This window comes from Hemiscyllium ocellatum, chromosome 14 (genome assembly GCF_020745735.1).
Source record: "Hemiscyllium ocellatum isolate sHemOce1 chromosome 14, sHemOce1.pat.X.cur, whole genome shotgun sequence".
Taxonomy (NCBI): domain Eukaryota; kingdom Metazoa; phylum Chordata; class Chondrichthyes; order Orectolobiformes; family Hemiscylliidae; genus Hemiscyllium; species Hemiscyllium ocellatum.
The window spans coordinates 41775677-41795713 of NC_083414.1; the positions used below are offsets into that span (position 1 = coordinate 41775677).

The following is a 20037-nucleotide window of genomic DNA, read 5'->3' on the forward strand; positions in this document are numbered from 1 at the left end:
CAAATAGAAATGGGGAAATTTGGGGTTCTTAAAAGAGCATGATTGGAGGTCCTCTGTAACGATTTTTTACATCTTAATCTGTTATGTTCTTTCTTCATGCTCTGTTATCTCATGTCCAATTTAATGTCTCATGCTTTCCAACTGTCTGAGACACTCTTTTTTTCTTCTTCCTCCACTAGAGATCATTCACATCTCTAATATTTTCCCATTCCAATGAAGGCCATCATCCCGAAATGTTAACTGTTACTCTGAGTAGATGCTACATGATTCACAAATATTTGCAGAATTTTCAGTATTTATTTCCTATTCCAGCATTTTAAAATTTAACTTTTGCAAACAATATTTGTTCTTGATGGAACAGTCCTTAAGCCATTTAAAATGTAGCTGTAAAAGAGGACTATACAAAATGTGCAGCTATTTTGAAATATACACCAGTATAGCACAAACAGATTGCATTTTCCTGAACTAGGGCACATCAAGTTCGCAGGAGAATAGAAATGTGAATACACTGCTTTAAAAGCTTAATTCTACATGGTTTACGATAATTCACAATTACTCCATATTTAACACATAACAAAAAGTTTCTCCATAATGTATTAAATCTTTATTTGTATTTTTTGTGAAATTGTTAAATGATATAGAACTACTTAGATTGTAATACTGTTCCATAGTAAATCACAGGTTTAAATGCTAAGTAACTGATTTCAATTTAAATTCAGACCACTACACGGTTTGAGTTTGCCTCCTAATATTGCAATGTTTACACTATTTCCTGTGTCATAAAAAAGTATGTATGTTTCTGGGCTAATATTATGCTACTAGATTACAACAGGGGAGCATGCTTTCAATATTGCATCATGCTTTAAATGATTCAAGGTAAGATGGAGAATGAGATCTTACAGCCTCAGGCCACATGCTATTCCGCTGTGATGATATCATAAGCATGTCTCTTAAAGGTACACTGACAAACTAATCATAACATAACATAAATTAAGTCACTTTATTAGCCAGATTTATCCATTGCGTACAGAACTTCATTTTGGCCAATTATAAAATTGAGTGAGGGACACGAGAAGCATTGAATTCTGGCATTTAATGAATAGTACGTGACTGCTTCATATTCCCTCCCATCAGTGAAAACACTGTTGAGCATTCTAGTAAGCCTTTTTAAGTGACACCATAAACATCCTGGCACTACTCTCAGCAAAGTCCTGTCAAGGTTATTCCATTACTTTAACACTTCCGGAATACTTGTACATTCATAAAACATTGGGCTGTTGAAGTGTTCATTTGCCATATAACAAGAAAGTGCATATTGAAAAGTTAACTGGTATGCAACATAATATATTACATCATAAATCAAATGAGTTATTATACAAAGGATATATTATACAAAAAATTTACGATATAATTGTTTTTACAATTCATCACAATTCATGTTCCACATAATATCAATTAGCAAAGTAACAATCATCTATAAAGTAACAATGTCCATACGTGGAAATTGTTTACACAGCTAAACTATGTTGTGGATAATGTAGTTGCCATCATGGCAGCAAGGTGGTGATTTCACTATATTGTAATCATAATATTTCAATACCTCTGAAAATTCTGTGCTAGAGCAAAGTCATTTTCTTGATACATTCTGTCTTATGCTTTTTTTAAAAAGTCTCCATTACATGCACAAATCACCAAAATACAATGGCACATGATTTATTTTCAGTTTATAATTCAAATGCAAAAAATAAACATTCCCATGGTTACATCAAATATGTTTAAAGAGATTGACTGGAAAACTAAACATTGATTTAGTTGAAATATTAAAATAAAATTTAAAATAAAAAAGGTAACCAAAATCTAAATGCAGCTAACTCTAAATCAGAAAATATTGCAACTAACATCATTGATATAGACACAATTGCTTCATTATGAAAAACAAAAAACAATTGAACACTTGGAGCTGGTATTAATCAGAGTGCGAAATAGAACAATGAAAGCACAGCAATAGTATAGAGAAAATTTGTAACTAACGAAGACTAAAATTATAAGGATGACAAGACAAAAAATGATGCTGAAATGACTAAATCACTTACAGTACTCAAAAGATCTTTTGATTTTTCTTCATTTCTGTGGGCTGAATACAACCATTTGGAAATGATAATCTAAGTATATCCATAAGCATGCAGATTCTTGCAAATTTAGCTTTGTCAAAGCTTAAATGCAATATAAGTGAAGAAGAAATGCATTCCATTACATTAGTAGTACTCATTTTTATTCTAGCTGTGCTAGCTTTAAATATTTGCATAACATTTGCTTGGACCTCAGAAAGCCTGCATCATCAATGATGCAGTCCTTTGCACCAAATATATTTTAGAATGATTTGGAACATTCTGGTTTGCATCTGTGGCTCTGTTTTCCTTTCAGCAGGCTCCCCACAAGCCTATTAACATACCATCAGACTTGCCTTATGTGTGAAAGGCAGACTTGCTAATTGCTGTGCTGTGATTCTTACAAAACCAGAAAGTAATTTTTTCTAGGCATTTAGAAGACTGCTTGACAAAATCTGACATTTGATAGGAACATGTGAAAAAAACTTAATACATAAATTTGTACATATTATCAAAATATCAATTATTTTGATGAAAATGACCCCAAATTTGGTATAATTAAATTTTTTTGGTTAAGATTTTGCAATGTATATTACAGTCGAAGCAACTTAATGAAGCGTTTCTGGGAATTTTTGTCTCCTCCAGTCAGACAACTTCCTCCCCTCTTTTCCACGGACACTGCACAATATCCCCCACCTCAGCTAAATAATCGCCACGCATGTGTGAGATTTGACAGTTACCACAGGCTATCTGATTGCAAGGAATAGCACAGCTAAGCTGAATGTTGTAAGAACCTAACACGCCCACACACACACACCTCCAGCAGGGTTGCCAGATAGTTATAAAGAGCAGAAACTGTGGCTAATGTTCCCTTCCCTAATTCAGCAGCATTGTGGCCAATTTTAGCAACCCCCTGCTGACCCTAGTGAGATCACCAGCTCAACATTGACCAGACATCATGGATCATAGTTGTCTGTTGGTTAAATTTGCCAAGGCAATTCAAATCGATAGGTTTCATTTAAAAGGAAGCCAAAAATGTTACTTCACACAAATATACTAATATTTTACCATATAATGTACAAATATTAATGTGATTGACAAAAAAATGATAGTTTGTTCATTCTTTTACAGAATTCATAAACGCAAGCAATATAAAAATAATCAGACAAAAAAACTGTATATTTAACTGCCATATTATGCATTGTGCTAAAGAGCTTTTATTGTTTATAAGATTCTCTTACAAAAGGTTCCTTCATAGCTGTTATCATGATTGAACAATAATATTTTAAAAATCAGTAGTTATGAAATGACACTTCCATGGCTATTACTGCTACGTAAACAACATTTAATGAGTTCAGTTTTTGTCTGCATTTGACAGACTTGGAAAATTAAACTCTTGGAAGTTTATAATTTTTACTGTTTCATATTTATAATGAAGCCAGTCAGGTCAATGCAGTTTCTCTGACCTCCAAACAAATTGGCCATTTTTTAACCACAGAAATTATGCGAAAAATAATAAAAGCAATTCTCTTTCTTCAGAGTTGTCCATTTAAACTGGTCCAAATAAAACTTTAGCAGTCAATATACATACAAAGTTTTTGAAGAAAATAATTTTACAGTTTGTTACAGATATCTGACTGACAGCAATTACAATGTATTTTTCTAAAATAAAGATTATGACATTTAAACTGAGGAGCCAGGTCTGCATCATAATTCCTAAAAGGTATTTTTGACAGAATTGCAGTATCACAAATGCCTGCAAGCTTGGTTAAAAAAAATTACATTTACTTTTCTATCACTATTTCTCTCTTTCGCACAAACTTTTCCTAGTTGTGTTGTGTGCTATGAATTAAAGACTCAAAACAAGTTAGGTCATTAAATAAAGAGTCTTTAAAATATGAGCAAAGACACATTAAAAAAACAAATTTCACATCAGCCAGAAATGAACACTGCAAGTTCCTGAAACCAAAATCTATTCTCTAAGTCGTCAACCAAACTTTATCAGAACAAGCATTATAATTCATTGAAAAAGCTATTGCATTTTGCACTGTAATTGACATTCTGATATCTTCCAGAAAGTTTGAACAGTTAGATTCCAAAATGGGCAGTTATAGGTGTGTATCTCTGTGTGAAATTAAAATCAGATTTCCACTGTTGCCACGTCATCAGTCAGCATACCAGCAATTATTTCCCCATGAATTGCACATAAGTACTCTTCTGCCACATTCAGGCGCATTCAGAGCACTGTAATTATCGTTTGCTGTACAGAGCTGAAGTGTAAGAACGCTTCTCTTTTTATATGACAGCTAAGCTAAATGTGAAAAAATATTAAAGCTTGTTGCTAACGTCATGAATTTGGAAATTCATATCAGATTCACAAATAACTCATGAAACTAGAGGTTTTTGAAAATGGTGGCAAGATGCCTGGGAGATCAGGAAACAGGTTGCTTAAAATTCCTAAAAGGGAGTATCAAAGTAACCTCCATTGTTCATATTATGAATTTGTATTAAGGATATAAAGTTTCACTTTCACATGGTGAGTAACTTGCATTGTGTTGCATGACATTATCACTGTGCTAAATGGGACAGACTCTGATCAGATCTAGCAACCTAAGACTGGGTAATCCCTAACGGGCTATCAACTAGAGCACAATTATACTCCAACACAATTTGCAACCTCATGGCACAGCATATCCCACACTCGACCATTACCATCAAGTTAAGGTAACCACCCTGGTTCAATGAAGACTGTAGCAGGGCCCAGGTGCAGCACCACGTATATCTAAAAACGAAATGTCAACCTGGTTATGGTACTAAAACAGGACTGCCTGCATGCCAAACAGCAAAAACAGCCAGTCATACAGTTAAACAATTTTGCAAGCTCTGCAGACCTCCCACAACCAGTCATGAATGGTACTGAACAATGAAATGACTCACTGGAAGAGGAGACTCCCCAATCTCAATAACATATCAGTGCAAAAGACAAGGCTTAAGCACCTGCAACAAACTTCAGCCAGGTATGCTAATTGGATGATCCATTCAGCCTCCTCCAGAGGTCCCCAGCACTGCAGATGACAGCCTTTAGTCAGTTCAATTCATTCCACATCATGTTAAGAAATGGTTGCAAGCAGTGGATCTTACAATGCCTGTGAGCCCTGACAATATTCTGGCAGTAATGCAGAAGATATATGTTCCTGAACTTGCAACACCACCAGCTGAGCTATCCCAGCACAATGACAACATTGGCACTTTCTCAATAATGTGGAAAACTGTCCAGATATGTCCTGTACAGATAAAGCAGGACAAATCCAATCTGACCATTTACCTCTCCATCAGTCTATTCTCCAGAATCAGTAAGGAGATGGAAAGCATCACCAACACTGACATGAAGCTTAAAAATGTGTTGCTGGAAAAGCGCAGCAGGTCAAGCAGCATCAAAGGAACAGGAGAATCGAAGCTTCGGGCATAAGCCCTTCTTCAGGAAACGAGGAGGGTGTGCCACGCAGGCTAAGCTAAAAGGTAGGGAGGAGGGACTTGGGGGAGGGGCGTTGGGAATGCGATAGGTGGAAGGAGGTTAAGGTGAGGGTGATAGGCCAGAGAGGGGGTGGGAGCGAAGAGGTCGGGAAGAAGATTGCAGGTCAAGAAGGCGGTGCTGAGTCTGAGGGTTGGGACTGAGAAAAGTGGGGGAGGGGAAATGAGAAAGCTGGAGAAATCTGCATTCATTCCTTGTGGTTGGAGGGTTGCTAGGCAGAAGATGAGGCGCTCTTCCTCCAGGCGCCGTGTTGCCATGGTCTGGCGATGGAGGAGGCCAAGGACCTGCATGTCCTTGGTGGAGTGGGAGGGGGAGTTAAAGTGTTCAGCCACGGGGCGGTTGGGTTGGTTTCAGCAACAGGGCGGTTGGGTTGGTTTCAGCCACTGGGCTGAACACTTTAACTCCCCCTCCCACTCCGCCAAAGACATGCAGGTCCTTGGCCTCCTCCATCGCCAGACCATGGCAACACGACGCCTGGAGGAAGAGCGCCTCATCTTCCACCTAGGAACCCTCCAACCACAAGGGATGAACTCAGATTTCTCCAGCTTTCTCATTTCCCCTCCCCCCACCTTTTCGCCGTCCCAACCCTCAGACTCAGCACTGCCTTCTTGACCTGCAGTCTTCTTCCCGACCTCTCCATTCCCACCCCCTCTCCGGCCTATCACCCTCACCTTAACCTCCTTCCACCTATCGTATTCCCAGAGCCCCTCCCCCAAGTCCCTCCTCCCTACCTTTTAACTTAGCCTGCTTGACACATCCTCCTCATTTCTGAAGAAGGGCTTATGCCCGAAACGTCGATTCTCCTGTTCCTTTGATGCTGCCTGACCTGCTGCACTTTTCAAGCAACACATTTTTAAGCTCAGATCTTCAGCATCTGCAGTACTCACTTTCTCCTAACTGACATGAAGCAGCAGTTACTTAGTAATGATTGGCTGATTGATGCCCAGTTTGATTTACCACTCAGCTCCTGGCCTCATATATGGAAAAAAGAGCTAAATTCAAGAAATGAGGTGAGAGCGACTGCTCTTGACATCAAGTCGCATTTGAGGAGCTTTAGCAATGGGATTTTTTTTGCGGTGCTGGGGGATCTCTCCACTAGTTGGAGTCATACCTGGCACAAAGGAAGATGATTGTGGCGGTTGAAGGTCAGTCATCTCAGCTCCAGGACATATCTGCAAGAGTTCCACAGGGTCCTAGACACAACCATCTTCAGCTCCTTCATCAAAGACCTTATCCCCATTTTAAGGCCAGAAGAGAGGATGTTGGCTGTTTGCTGATGATTGCACGACATTCAGTGCTACTTTGTAACTACTGAGATTCTAATGCAGTCCATGTTCAAAATCTAACTTGACCATTTACTTTGCTTGATGCAGCTCCACCAACACTCAACAAGCTTGACTCCATTCAGGATAAAGCAGCCACATTGGAACCACAATTGCAAACATCCATTCCCTCCACCACTGTCAGTCAGTGGCAGCAGTGTGTATTATCTACAAGATGCACTGTAGAAATTCACCAAGACTCCTTAGACAGCGCTTTCCAAACCGACGACCAGTTCCACCTAGAAGGACAAGGGCACTAAATGCGTGGGAAAACCACTAGCTGCAAGTTCCCCTCCAAGGCATTCACTATCCTGACTTGAAAATATGTTATTTTCCTTCAGTGCTGCTGAGTCAGAGCCTGGAATTTCCATTCTAACGGCACTGTGGGTCTACCTGGAACACACAGACTGCTGTAGTACAAGGCGGCAGCTTACTGACACCTTCTCAAGGGCAACAAGGATGAGCAATAAACACTGGCCCATCCAGTGATGCCCGTTTCCGTGAGTATAGAAAAAGATTTAACTGGGTATTCTACACTAGGCATTTGACCTGTATTATTTCAAAATCAAGCTTTAAGCTGCAAATTTATGGCTATGGTACTTCTTAAATGCATGTTAAAGCATTTCTAGCAGTCAAGTAATTACTTTCAATCATGGTCATTGGATTGTGATGCAGGTCTTGAAAAACCAAGTGGTTTATGTTTTCACTATAGATATCATTGCATTTGTGTGTAGTTCCCTGGTGAAAGGTGGGTCTGGTGCTGACAGCCCGTCAATGGCAGTGATGTAACAAAGGGCGAAAATCAGATAAGTGTACAAAACTTGTAACAAATTCTATGCCTATGAAGATCAGTGTGCATACTGTGTACTTGTGGTTAAGTAATATCTATGTCCCCACTTCGCTTTGGTACTACATATATCTGCCAATTAAAGATAAATACTTTTACTGAATAAAAGCACAATCAATTGCAGTTCTTTCAGGTGACTACATCTTAAGAATTTCTTGATCTGAGATCCAACTCATGAAATACAAAACATGGGCTTACAAGTCTGGGTCACAGAATTACAGAGTAAGTTCTAGTACAGATATGATTACCTTGTGATGCGAAGTGTAAAATGCATAGAAATAGGTATAGTTGCTGCAATTCCTAAAATGGATCAACAGATAAGTTCTTTTAATGACATGATCTTGGTCTTATGAGGGAATGGATAGTTCTTGAAGACATCATCATCAAATCACAGACACTTGAACCCAGAAATAAGTTCATTCACGATGGGTGGGACAGCAAGGAGTTCAAAATTAGAAAAAAATTGAGCAGGTGTCTTGTCTTAGAAAGTGGGACATCTGTCATTATCACACTTTAATTAGCCTTTAACAGTGCAATTGGATGTCCTATTTGACTAAGCCCCACAAAACTCAATATACATATTTACACATCAGCTTGAGGGCCATAGGAACAGCTAACCAAAAAAAACCTTATGCCTCCCTTTTGCCAAACATAGCCTTGATTGATTCCAGCCTCTCCTCATTCAATGACCATGCCTAACTTCTCCTCACCACCCAAGCCTTAATTTCTTGTTAATCATTGTTGATTTGCATCAAATCCAATCTACCTAAATATCAAACTCAGCAGATCTGGCAGCATGTGTGGAGAAAAGGCAGAGTTAATGCTTCGGATCCAGTGACCCTTCATCAGAACTGATTGTAGCTAGGAAAAGGTTAGCTCATATGCTGAATATGAGAGTCGGGGGAGGATGGTGAATGATAGGTGGAGTTGGACCCCAGAGAGAGAGAGAGAAAAATAATTGGGCAGGCAAAGGAATTGGTAAAAATCAACCGAGGGGAATCATAGCTGTCAATGGGGACTATTAGTAGCTTACAATAGATAGATTGTGGAAGCAGCCATGCAAGGACAAAGCTGGTGTGTAGGGGTTGGAGTAAAGATATGAGAGGTATTGTTCAGGCCACAAAATTATTGAACTCAATACTGGAGTCCCGGAGCATGCAGGATTCCCACAGTTTCCCCAAGTCTCTTCCTGGTTTTATGCTCTCCAAAATCCTCACTGAGAATATCAGCGCCATTGTTTCAAAGGAGTAAATTTCTAGAATTTTGTAAGCAAAACAGCTTGTACATAACCCAGATTTTATACTGTAGTTAAATCTATCAATATTAAAATGCCAGAGAGTCGTGCAGATGAACAGCACAGAAACAGACCCTTCAGTTCAACTTGTCCATGCTGACCAGATACCCTAACCCCATCTAATCTCATTTGCCAGCACTTGGCTCATATCCTTCTCAAACCTTCATATTCATATATCCATCCAGATTGTGCCAACCTTAACCACTTCCTCTGGCAGCTCATTCCATACAAGCTCCACCTTGTGTGTGAAAAAGTTACCCCTTAGGTCCCTTTTAAATCTTTTCTCTCTCACCCTAAATCTATGCCCTCTAGTCTGGATTCTCCACCTCAGGGAAAAGACCTTGTTTATTTACCATATCCATGCCCCTCATGATTTCATAAACCTGTACAAGGTCATGCCTCAGCCTCCGACATTCCAGGGGAAACAGCCCTAGCCTATTCAGCCTCTCCCTGTAGCTCAAATCCTCCAACACTGACAAATTCATTGTAATTCTTTTCTGAATCCTTTCAAGTTTCACAACATTCTCTAATTGCATGAGGACCAGAACAGCATGCAGTATTTCAAAAGTGGCCTAACCAATGTCCTGTACAGCCGCAACATGACCTCCCAACCCCCTATACTCAATACTCTATCCAATGAAGGAAAGCACACTAAACGCCTTCTTTACTATCCTACCTACTTGTGACTCCAATTTCAAGGAACTATGAACCTGCACTCCAAGGTTGCTTTGTCCAGCAACACATCCCAGGACCTTACCGTTAAGTGTATAAGTCCTGCTCTGATTTGCCTTTCCAAAATGCAGCACCTCACGTTTTATATTAAACTCCATTTGCTACTCTCCAGCCCCATTGACCCATCTGATCAAGATCCCGTTGTACTAAATATAAAAACAATAATTTGATTATAGAGATGGCATGAACATTTTCTTTCCAAAAATAAACTCAATAGAATTATTCTTCCTTTTCCTTACTTGTGCTTTTGTGATCATGGTATTTAACTAAAACTTGGAAATGAGAGTAAGAAATTGGGATTTTTTTCATTACAGCTAGTTGAAAAGGAGCATAAACAAATCAAAACACATTGCTTGAAGCAACTGCTGTTAGTAATAGTTAAATGAAAATAACAAGCAAAAACACAAAATTACCCAACTTAATTCACCAGTCAGAAAAATCAGGCAGCAACAGCAGCTTGAAAGACATTCCTTGATGCACTACAATACTTAGCAGCAATCGTCTTTCAGATATTATCACCCGCATTTTAGTGTAAACATTGATAATGATTTTAGTGAAGCAATTAATTATTAATTAATGAATATGTTTACAAACTGAAAAGCAGATCTGCAATGTTTCATAAAACAGAAAAATATTTCTTACAGTAAACATTTCTTTTAGTAGTTGTCATGCTCCTTTAATGTTAATATCCATTTATGGTGTGAAACATTCCAGAACAAATTACTTAACAAAATAAACCCTTTCGACTGCAGATTACTTAAGTATACATAAATAGAATAATTTACAACAATCTCTAAAGTCATGCTGTCCTTAAATTAACGTAAACTAAATTTATAAAGGAAATAATTAAAAAGCACAAAAATACGGACTGTCAAGATGAAATTAGAATTATCTAAATTGTAGTTAATTGTCTCAGGAGTCCTACAGTCTGTTCTCGCTTGCATACTTCAAAGACATGTGCCTTCTAAGCCCACAGTCAGAAAACCAGAACACTGGCCTTAAGTCATGCCCGCTACTTATTAGCGATTGAGTATTATAAAATGTTGTGTGCTATTAAAAGGAACACAGCATAAACTAAAATATTTTACCTTTCACTGGATGTAAAAGCATTTTAAACCATTATCAATTTCACTCACTGAGAAGCATCAAACAATTCAGATCTACAAATAAGTTACTGTAGAGACCTGAAGTATTATTACATTTCTGAAGTCACAGGATTCGTGTGAGTTCAGACGTTTAACAAATACTATTTGAAGGTAAAACAAATTATGCTTCAGAAATATTCTTATTAATTAAATCCACTACAAATATGATTATTCGTTTCCATTAATATAACTGCCTTACTTTGTTTTTGTTGGTTCTGTTTACTAGTTGGATGACATAATCAAGCCTGATGATACTGACTTCTTGAACAACTTAAAATCATGGCAATTCAGCCCTAAATGCTAACCTTGAATAAATGAAAATATAAAATAAGATAATTAACAGGTTTTTAGTAATGATCAATTTCTAAACTGAAACTTTATCCACCAAACAATAAAAACAAAATAACTCAGAACAACATGTTAATATCCTTATTGCTTATATGAAAATTTCTTCAGATATATTGACTAACAACCTATTCTGTGAATGTGAACCACGGCCAATTTAGAACTCCTGTTCAGGTTTATGAAATGTAAAGCATTTATGTAAGCATTACACAGCAAATCTATTGCTGTACTAGCATTCACTAGCTATATAGACAAAATACAATAGTCCACTAATACATTACCAAACTCGATTAGACAGACAGAAAATCTCTAATACATTACCAAACTCTATTAGACAGGCAAAAAAAAATTAAATCCAAGTAATCTCAGCTAATGTTAGCACTAAAGCACTTTAATTAGTTCAGTTAACAGAAAAAGTAAAAATGTCAATTTGGTGCTAATGGTCTTGCCTTTTTCAGTGTTAGCTTTCGAAAGTTTGACCCTACTGACACCACCCATGAAGCAGTCACTATAAAACGTGGAAAATTTCAGAGATCGAACAGTTAAAAAGATCATTAGCAACAGAATAGACATGATATTTTGTGAAACTGATTCAAGAAAACCTCAACCCACTGCAAAACCAGATGTCAGAAAGTTCACCATTTGCATTCTGTCATTCCTCTTAAATCCTACCAACAGCTGAATTGACACACACAGCTCTGCTCAGAAGCTTAAACAAATCTCATACACCCACAGATTCAGCTTCCCATTGGAGATCCATATTGACCCAAAAAAGAAAAAGGTTAGCAGTGTATAAACGCTACACATCTGTATGTCAAATCTGTTCATGTTTCTAATCAACTTAGAAATGAATATAAAAACTAGATGCCTGCACCTACTTCTAATTAACATACAATATTGCAATAACTCTGAAAATTAATGAAAAGCCAATCAGCTTTCATGGCATGATCCAATTAGTTACACAGACGCACTGTAAGTGATGCTAAAATTGCCACAATATAACTCTATAGCAGCAGTAATTTATGTATCAAAAGGCACGCAGAAGCAGTAACATTAAAAAGCATCAAAAGGATTTTAAAAAAAACTTCCATTTTACATTCGAAACACCACATAACTTAAGGTCGAATAATTTCAGAACAAAAAAAAACTCCCTGTTTTATAGCTGAGAAATTCAGCATTTGAGGTAACAATGCAGATTGTTTCTTACACAGAGGATCTAAATATTTTGAATAAACTGAAACACTTACCTTTAACCAGTATTGTCTATGTGTCTACCTACTAACCACCATAGCAGAAACAAAGAAAGGTTTTCAATGTCCTTTTAATAAGGAAAGTCTGGCTTCTACATTAAATAGAAACTGCTTGACGAGGCCCTGTGGGGTACTCAGCAAGAGGTGGAGAAGCATTCTCACACTGAATGTGGAACTGCCATTTGCAGTGGCTTAACTATTCAAGGACTGTGTAATAAAGAATGCCAGTCAGGTCACTTGTTAGGGAACTCGCAGACTGACTCATGTTTGTCGATACACCCAGCTAACCTTCAGCCTATTGGCAAAAGTCAGCACTCTAAGCCAAACCCACTTCTCCAGCCAGAGCTGGGTTATTACAAAATTAGATTCCTTCAGCTTTAAGGGAAGGTTTTGCTGGAAGAGGTCCTGCTCTGCATAAATCAACCAGGAACAACCCAAATATCCCTCATAATATTTGTTATATGGTTTCCCAAAATAAGGAATAGTACATTATCATTGTTTCTCATATGTTTAAAACAACAACTACTGTTTAGTATTTTAAAAAATGAAAAATAAAAGCAAACAAAATTTAAATCGTGAGCACCTTTAATCCTGACAGCTGTACGTAGTTTACCAGCACTGAATTCAAAATGATCAGTTCTCCACATATGGTTTTAATTGTTGTAATACATCCTGCAAGCAATATTGCTTACAGGCAAATTTTTATTTCCACAGCAGATGAATGCAATTCCTGCATTTTTGCTGATGTACTACAATACTAAATACAATACCATGAAGAGGAGATAAACTGTGTAACTCTCCATGTGGTTCAGTTTTAGAGTTTTTTTTGTGTTAAGATAAAAAAGATTAGATTCCCTACATTTGGCCCAACAAGTCCACACTGATCCTCTGAAGAGCACCCCCCCCCCCAACGACTAATGTAACTGACAGTACGGGCAACTTAGCATGGCCAATCCACCTAACCTGCACATCTTTGGATCTTTTGTGGGAGGTACCCGGAGCACCCGAAGGAAACCCACTCAGACATGGGGAGAACGTGCAAATTCCACATAGGCAGTCGCCCAAGACTGGAATTGAACCCAGGTCCCTGACGCTGTAAGGCTGCAGTGCTGACCACTGAGCCAACGTGCCACCATAAAGCTAATATAATCTTTCTGCAAAGAGCAAAGACATACTGTACAAAAGGTACTGTAGTAGTATATAAATGTTAGATTGCTCTGCAAATAGTAACTGACTACTTCCAAATACAAATACAAATCTTTATGCTGCTTTAAACCAAAAGGAATGCAACTATCACAATTTGGGAGCAGCACAAATTATGTGGGCCTCTTCATATTGTTCAAAACATGACAAAGTATTTAAGAAAAACAGAATACTGTTGTTTCTTAACCAATTCTTCATGGAAAAATAAAGAAATTGAGGGTTTGGTTAAGAAAAAGAAGGAAGCATATGTCAGGTATAGACAGGATTGATCGAGTGAATCCTTGGAAGAGTAGAAAGAAAGTAGGAGTATACTTAAGAGGGAAATCAGGAGGGCAAAACGAGGACATGAAATAGCTTTGGCAAATAGAATTGAGGAGAATCCAAAGGATTTTTACAAATATATTAAGGACAGAAGGGTTACTAGGGAGAGAATAGGGCCCCTCAAAGATCAGCAAGGTGGCCTTTGTGTGGAGCCACAGAAAATGGGGAAAACACTAAATGAATATTTTGCATCAGTATTTACTATGGAAAAGGATATGGAAGATATAGACTCTAGGGAAATAGATGGTGACAGCTTGCAAAATGTCCAGATTACAGAGGAGCAAATGCTGGATGTCTTGAAACGGTTAAAGGTGGATAAATCCCCAGGACTTGATCAGGTGTACCCGATAACTCTGTGGGAAGCTAGAGAAGAGATTTCTGGGCCTCTTGCTGAGATATTTATATTGCCGATAGTCACAGGTGAGGTGCCGGAAGACTGGAGATTTGCAAACGTGCTGCCACTGTGTAAGAAGGGCAGGAAAGACAAGCCAGGGAACTATAGACCGGTGAGCCTGACCTCGGTGGTGGGCAAGTTGTTGGAGGGAATCCTGAAGGACAGGATGTACATGTATTTGGAAAGTCAAGGACTGATTCGGGATAGTCAACATGGCTTTGTGTGTGGGAAATCATGTCTCACAAACTTGATTGAGTTTTTGAAGAAGTAACAAAGAAGATTGATGAGAGCAGAGCAGTAGAGGTGATCTATATGGACTTCAATAAGGCGTTCGACAAGGTTGCCCATGTGAGACTGGTTAGCAAAGTTAGATCTCATGGAATACAGGGAGAACTAGCCATTTGGATATAGAACTGGCTCAAAGGTAGAAGACAGAGAGTGGTGGTGGAGGGTTGTTTTTCAGACTGGAGGCCTGTGACCAATGGAGTGCTACAAGGATCAGTGCTGGGCCCTCTACTTTCTGTCATTTACATAAATGATTTGAATGCGAGCATAAGAGGTACAGTTAGTAAGTTTGCAGATGATACCAAAATTGGAGGTGTAGTGGACAGCGAAGGAGGTTACCTCAGATTACAACAGGATCTTGACCAGATGGGTCAATGGGCTGAGAAGTGGCAGATGGAGTTTAATTCAGATAAATGCGAGTTGCTGCATTTTGGGAGAGCAAATCTTAGCAGGACTTATACACTTAATGGTAAGGAGTGTTGCTGAATAAAGAGATCTTGGAGTGCAGCTTCATAGCTCCTTGAAATTGGAGTTGCAGGTAGATAGGATAGTGAAGGCGGCGTTTGGTATGCTTTTCTTTATTGGTCAGAGTATTGAGTACAGGAGAAGGGAGGTCATGTTGCAGCTGTACAGGACATTGGGTAGGTCACTGTTGGAATATTGCGTGCAATTCTGATCTCCTTCCTATCGGAAAGATGCTGTGAAACTTGAAAGGGTTCAGAAAAGACTTACAAGGATGTTGCCAGGGTTGGAGGATCCGAGCTACAGGGAGAGGCTGAACAGGCTGGGGCTGTTTTCCCATGAGCGTCAAAGGCTGTGGGGTGACCTTATAGAGGTTTATAAAATTATGAGAGGCATGGATAGGATAAATAGACAAATTTTCCCTGGGATCGGAGAGTCCAGAACTAGAGGGCATAGGTTTAGGGTGAGAGGGGAAAGATATAAAAGAGACCTAAGGGGCAACTTTGTCACACAGAGGGTGGTACATGTATGGAATGAACTGCCAGAGGATGTGGTAGAGGCTGGTACAATTGCAACATTGAAGAAGCATTTGGATGGGTACAGGAATAGGAAGGGTTTGGACGGATATGGGCTGAGTGCTGGCAGGTGGGACTAGATTGGGTTGGGATATCTGGTCAGCATGGACGGGTTGGACCGAAAGGTCTGTTTCCATGCTGTACATCTCTATGACTCTGTACAAGCAGGGGTATTTCCAACTTAACCTGCCAGGTCACTGGAGCATCAAATAAGGGTGGGTGTAAAACAAATACCAAATCCAATCTGTCCCAATGCCTAGAGACATTACATGCAAGTTAAGCTTTCCATCACCAACTAGGTGAGAATACTTGGATAAGTATTTCAGTTATGTGGGATTCAAGTGCCCACCACCCCACATTAATTGTAGGTTGTTCTAACGCAGTAGGTGTGCTGCTTATCCAAAGCATGAAAAATACATGCTGGTAGTCCTTTAATCATAATGCCCATGAGGATAAGTGGCTAAATCATCTGCATAAAGCTGGAGCAAATGTTTTGTTTTGATGAGAAGGACATAATGGCGACCTGGGTTCAATTCCAGCCTTGGGCAACAGTCTTTATGGAGTTTGCACATTCTCCCCATGTCTGCATGGGTTTCCTCCTGGTGCTCTAGTTTGCTTATGCCCAGAATTTCAATTCTCCTGCTCCTCGGAGGCTGCCTGGCCTGCTGCGCTTTTCCAGCACCACACTTTTCAACTCTTTTCTTTCACAGTCCAAAGATGTGCTGGTGAGGTAGACTGGCCATGCTAAAAAGAACCCATGCAGGATTATGGGGAGAGGTGGGTGGGTTGCAGGGGGGGGATCTGCGTCTGGGTGAGATGGTCTTTGGAGGGTTGGTGCAGAGTCATTGGGTCAAACGACATCTTTCTGCACTGTAGGTAATCTATGATTCTATGACATTGCAAGTGGGACAGAATATTACATAAATCACAAATGTCCCTATCTGACCTTATGACAGAGGGACGGATAGGTCTAGGATACTACTCTGAGGCACTCATGGAGATGTCTTGGGACTGAGGTCATTGGTCTCCAACTGCCACAATTATTTGCTATGGTTTGTAGGCAGCATGGCGGCACAGTGGTTAGCACTGCTGCCTCACAGCGCCAGAGACCCGGGTTCAATTCCCACCTCAGGCGACTGACCTGTGGAGTCTGCGTGGGTTTCCTCCGGGTGCTCCGGTTTCCTCCCACAGTCCAAAAATCTGCAGGTTAGGAGAAGTGGCCACGCTAAATTACCCGGAGTGTTAGGTGCAGGGGTAAATGTAGGGGAATGGGTCTGGGTGGATTGTACTTCGGCAGGTCGGTGTGGACTTGTTGGGCTGAAGGGCCTGCTTCCATGCTGTAAGTAATCTAATCTAATGAGCTGTGATTTCAAGATGTGGAGATTTTTCTCAATAACTCCAATTTACTAGTGAGCAAATGCCACTTGACAGCATTTTACATTGAAATCTTCCATCACTTTGCAGATGATTGAAAGTGGGATGGGATAATCATTTTTCAGTTTGAATTTATCTCGTGTATTATGAACCAGACATACCTGCGAATCTTCCACATTTTGGATTGATACCAATATTGCAGAACTAATGAAACAGCTTATCAAGGGCTATGGCAATTTCTAGAGAAAACGTCTTCAGTTCAACATCCAGTCATTTTTGAAACCACAGTTGGTCGCATGGTAATGGTGGAGTGAAGGGTATGCTGAGCCATGTGTTTACAAATTATGGAGGAAAACAATTCTGCTGGTGCTGATGTCAGTCCTAAGCTAATAGTTCAGATTCTATCCAATTTTGCACACATAGTGCCACACAGCATGACTAGAGCCTTCAATATGAAGACAGGCCAAAATCATTTCTAATAATACTTTCATAAATGGATATGGCTATGGTAGTAGATTAGTTGTTAGCAGTGGAGACTATCCAAAAAAAAGAGACTTCGAGTGCTTGGTGGCAGACATTTAGAAAACTAATTAATAATCAACTGGACAACAGCTCTGGATGTCAGAGAATAAGGACAACCAGCAACATCAGTTTCTGTGAGTATATACAGCTGTATTGATCTGTAGATACACCAAGACAGAGCTAATTTCTTTATGGAGAAAGTGAGGACTGCAGATGCTGGAGATCACAGTTGAAAGCGTGCTGCTGGAAAAGCACAGCAGGTCAGGCAGCAACTGAGGAACAGGAAAATCAACATTTCAGGCATAAGTCCTTCATTGGGAATGAGACTTGTGGGCCAGAGGGGCTGAGAAATAATTGAGGGTTAGATGGGACTGGGGAAAGGTTCCTGGGAATGTGATAGTGAGATGAAATGATCCGCAAGTTGGCATCCTGTCTCCTCGATGTAGAGGAGACCGCTTTGGGTGCAACGGATATAGTAGATAACGTGTGGAAATACAGGCAAACGTCTGTCGGATGTAGAAGAATCCTTTGCGGCCTTGGACATAGGTTTGGGGGGGGGGGGGGGGGGGGGGGGGAGGTCTGGCCGCAGGTTTTGCACTTGTTGCGTCGGCAGGGGAGGGTGCCAAACATAGGGTGTGGGCTGGTGGGAGGCATGGATCTGACAAGGGAGTCGCAGAGGGAATGGTCTCTATTAAACGCAGATAGGGGTGAGGAGAGAAATATATCCCTTGTGGTGGGGTCTGTTTGTAGGTGGCGGATGATGCAATGCATCCGGAGTGGGTGGGGTGGTAGGTGAGGACGGGGGGGGGGGGTAGTTCTGTCCTTGTTGCATTTGGAGAGGTGGCATTCAAGGGCTGAGGTGCAGGAAGTGGAGGAGATGTGCTGGAGGGTATCGTCGACCATGTGGCTGGGGAAATTGCGGTCTTTGAAGGAGGCGGCCATCTAGGATGTTCTATGATGGAAAATCTAATGTCTTTCAACATTTAAGAAATTACTAGGGCCCATTACATAAAAATTGAAAAAAAACGTTGATATTACAAATACAAGCAAAACTAAAGGTTATTCAGTCAACATTATACTTCCTGTCTTTTTTGAAAAATAAAAACGAGCCCACTCATCCAATTCACCAGAAATACAGCAATTACATAGTTCTAAAACCATAGCTCCAAAGCCCTTCTAAAGGAAGATGCACCATTAGAAAACTTTAAGAGTCATTTTCTACATTAAAAAAGTCTTACCTGTGTTCAGACTTTGGACAATTCCACCAGTCTTTCTTCAGATCATGAAAAGAATAGAGCCCATGTGACATCATCATTCCTTATTCAGTGTAAATGCCATCACAAGGTAAAAACATGCAACTACAAGCCTGCAAAGCTTAAATGACAAAACTTTCTTTTGAATTAGCAGTTTAATGGATAACAACAATTAATAGGTTAACAAAGAGAAAATTAAAAGAAAATAAAAGTAAACAAAAGCAAGTTAAAATGAGAGAAACAAAGCTAGTAAAATAAATAAATGAACTTTGTGCAATACATTCTACTTCTGAAACAAACTTTGGAAATAGGAATTGACAGTAAACACTTTCATTATGGATTACACATTCAATGATAACTGTGCAAATAACATATGCAGTTCTATTTTACAGATCAAGCTATAGGTGATCCATAGGAAAAAACCTCCTAGAATCTTGCTTTCTTTTTCCCACTCCCTTTCCGACATGACCATCCTTGGCCTCCTCCATTGCCACAAGGAACCACCAAACCACAAATTGGACGAACAACACCTCACCTTCTGCCTGAGCAGTCTACAGCCCAGAGGACTCAACAGAGTTCACTAATTTCAAATAACCTCCCTTCCCACTCACCTGACTCCCTTTCCAGCCCTCCTCCTCCCTTCCACTCCTCCTTGCCACCAGATACATTCCTTCCATTAACCAACTAGGTAATACCCTGTATTGGTCTTCATCTATCCCCACTTCATCATCCTACCCCAATCATCCCCTTTATCTGCAGCTCCCCCCACACCCACCCCACCAATCCTGAAGAAGGTTTACACCTGAAACGTTGACTTCTCTACTTCCTGATGCTGCCTGACTTGCTGTGTTCTTCCAGCCTCCTGCCTGTCTACTTTGGATTCCAGCATCTGCAGTTTTTTTTGTCTCTTCCCTTGAAAGAGGCATCACATAATTAACATACCTAGTCTTTCCACAGATGCTCAGAAAGGTTAGAACAAACAGCCCTACCACAAATTCAACCCAAACTCTGGGTCAGAAAACAACACAGACCAAGTCCTAAACTATGAAAGTAACCACCCCAACACACACAAA

The 20037-nt window shown here is 39.7% G+C and overlaps 1 protein-coding gene across 4 annotated transcripts in view; it reads right to left on the bottom strand.

Moving 5' to 3' along the window:
• prickle2b (prickle homolog 2b) overlaps positions 1 to 20037 on the bottom strand; it is a 259851-nt gene that overhangs the window by 133074 nt on the left and 106740 nt on the right. The window contains exon 1 of one of the 4 annotated variants that reach the window (XM_060835200.1): positions 18950 to 18968. The exons of 2 other annotated variants lie outside the window; for them this stretch is intronic. The gene's annotated coding sequence lies outside the window, so the exon portion shown is untranslated. Of the gene's footprint in view, positions 1 to 12572; positions 12687 to 18949; positions 18969 to 20037 lie in introns of those variants that run through there. One more of the 4 variants, XM_060835199.1, reaches the window with a different exon arrangement.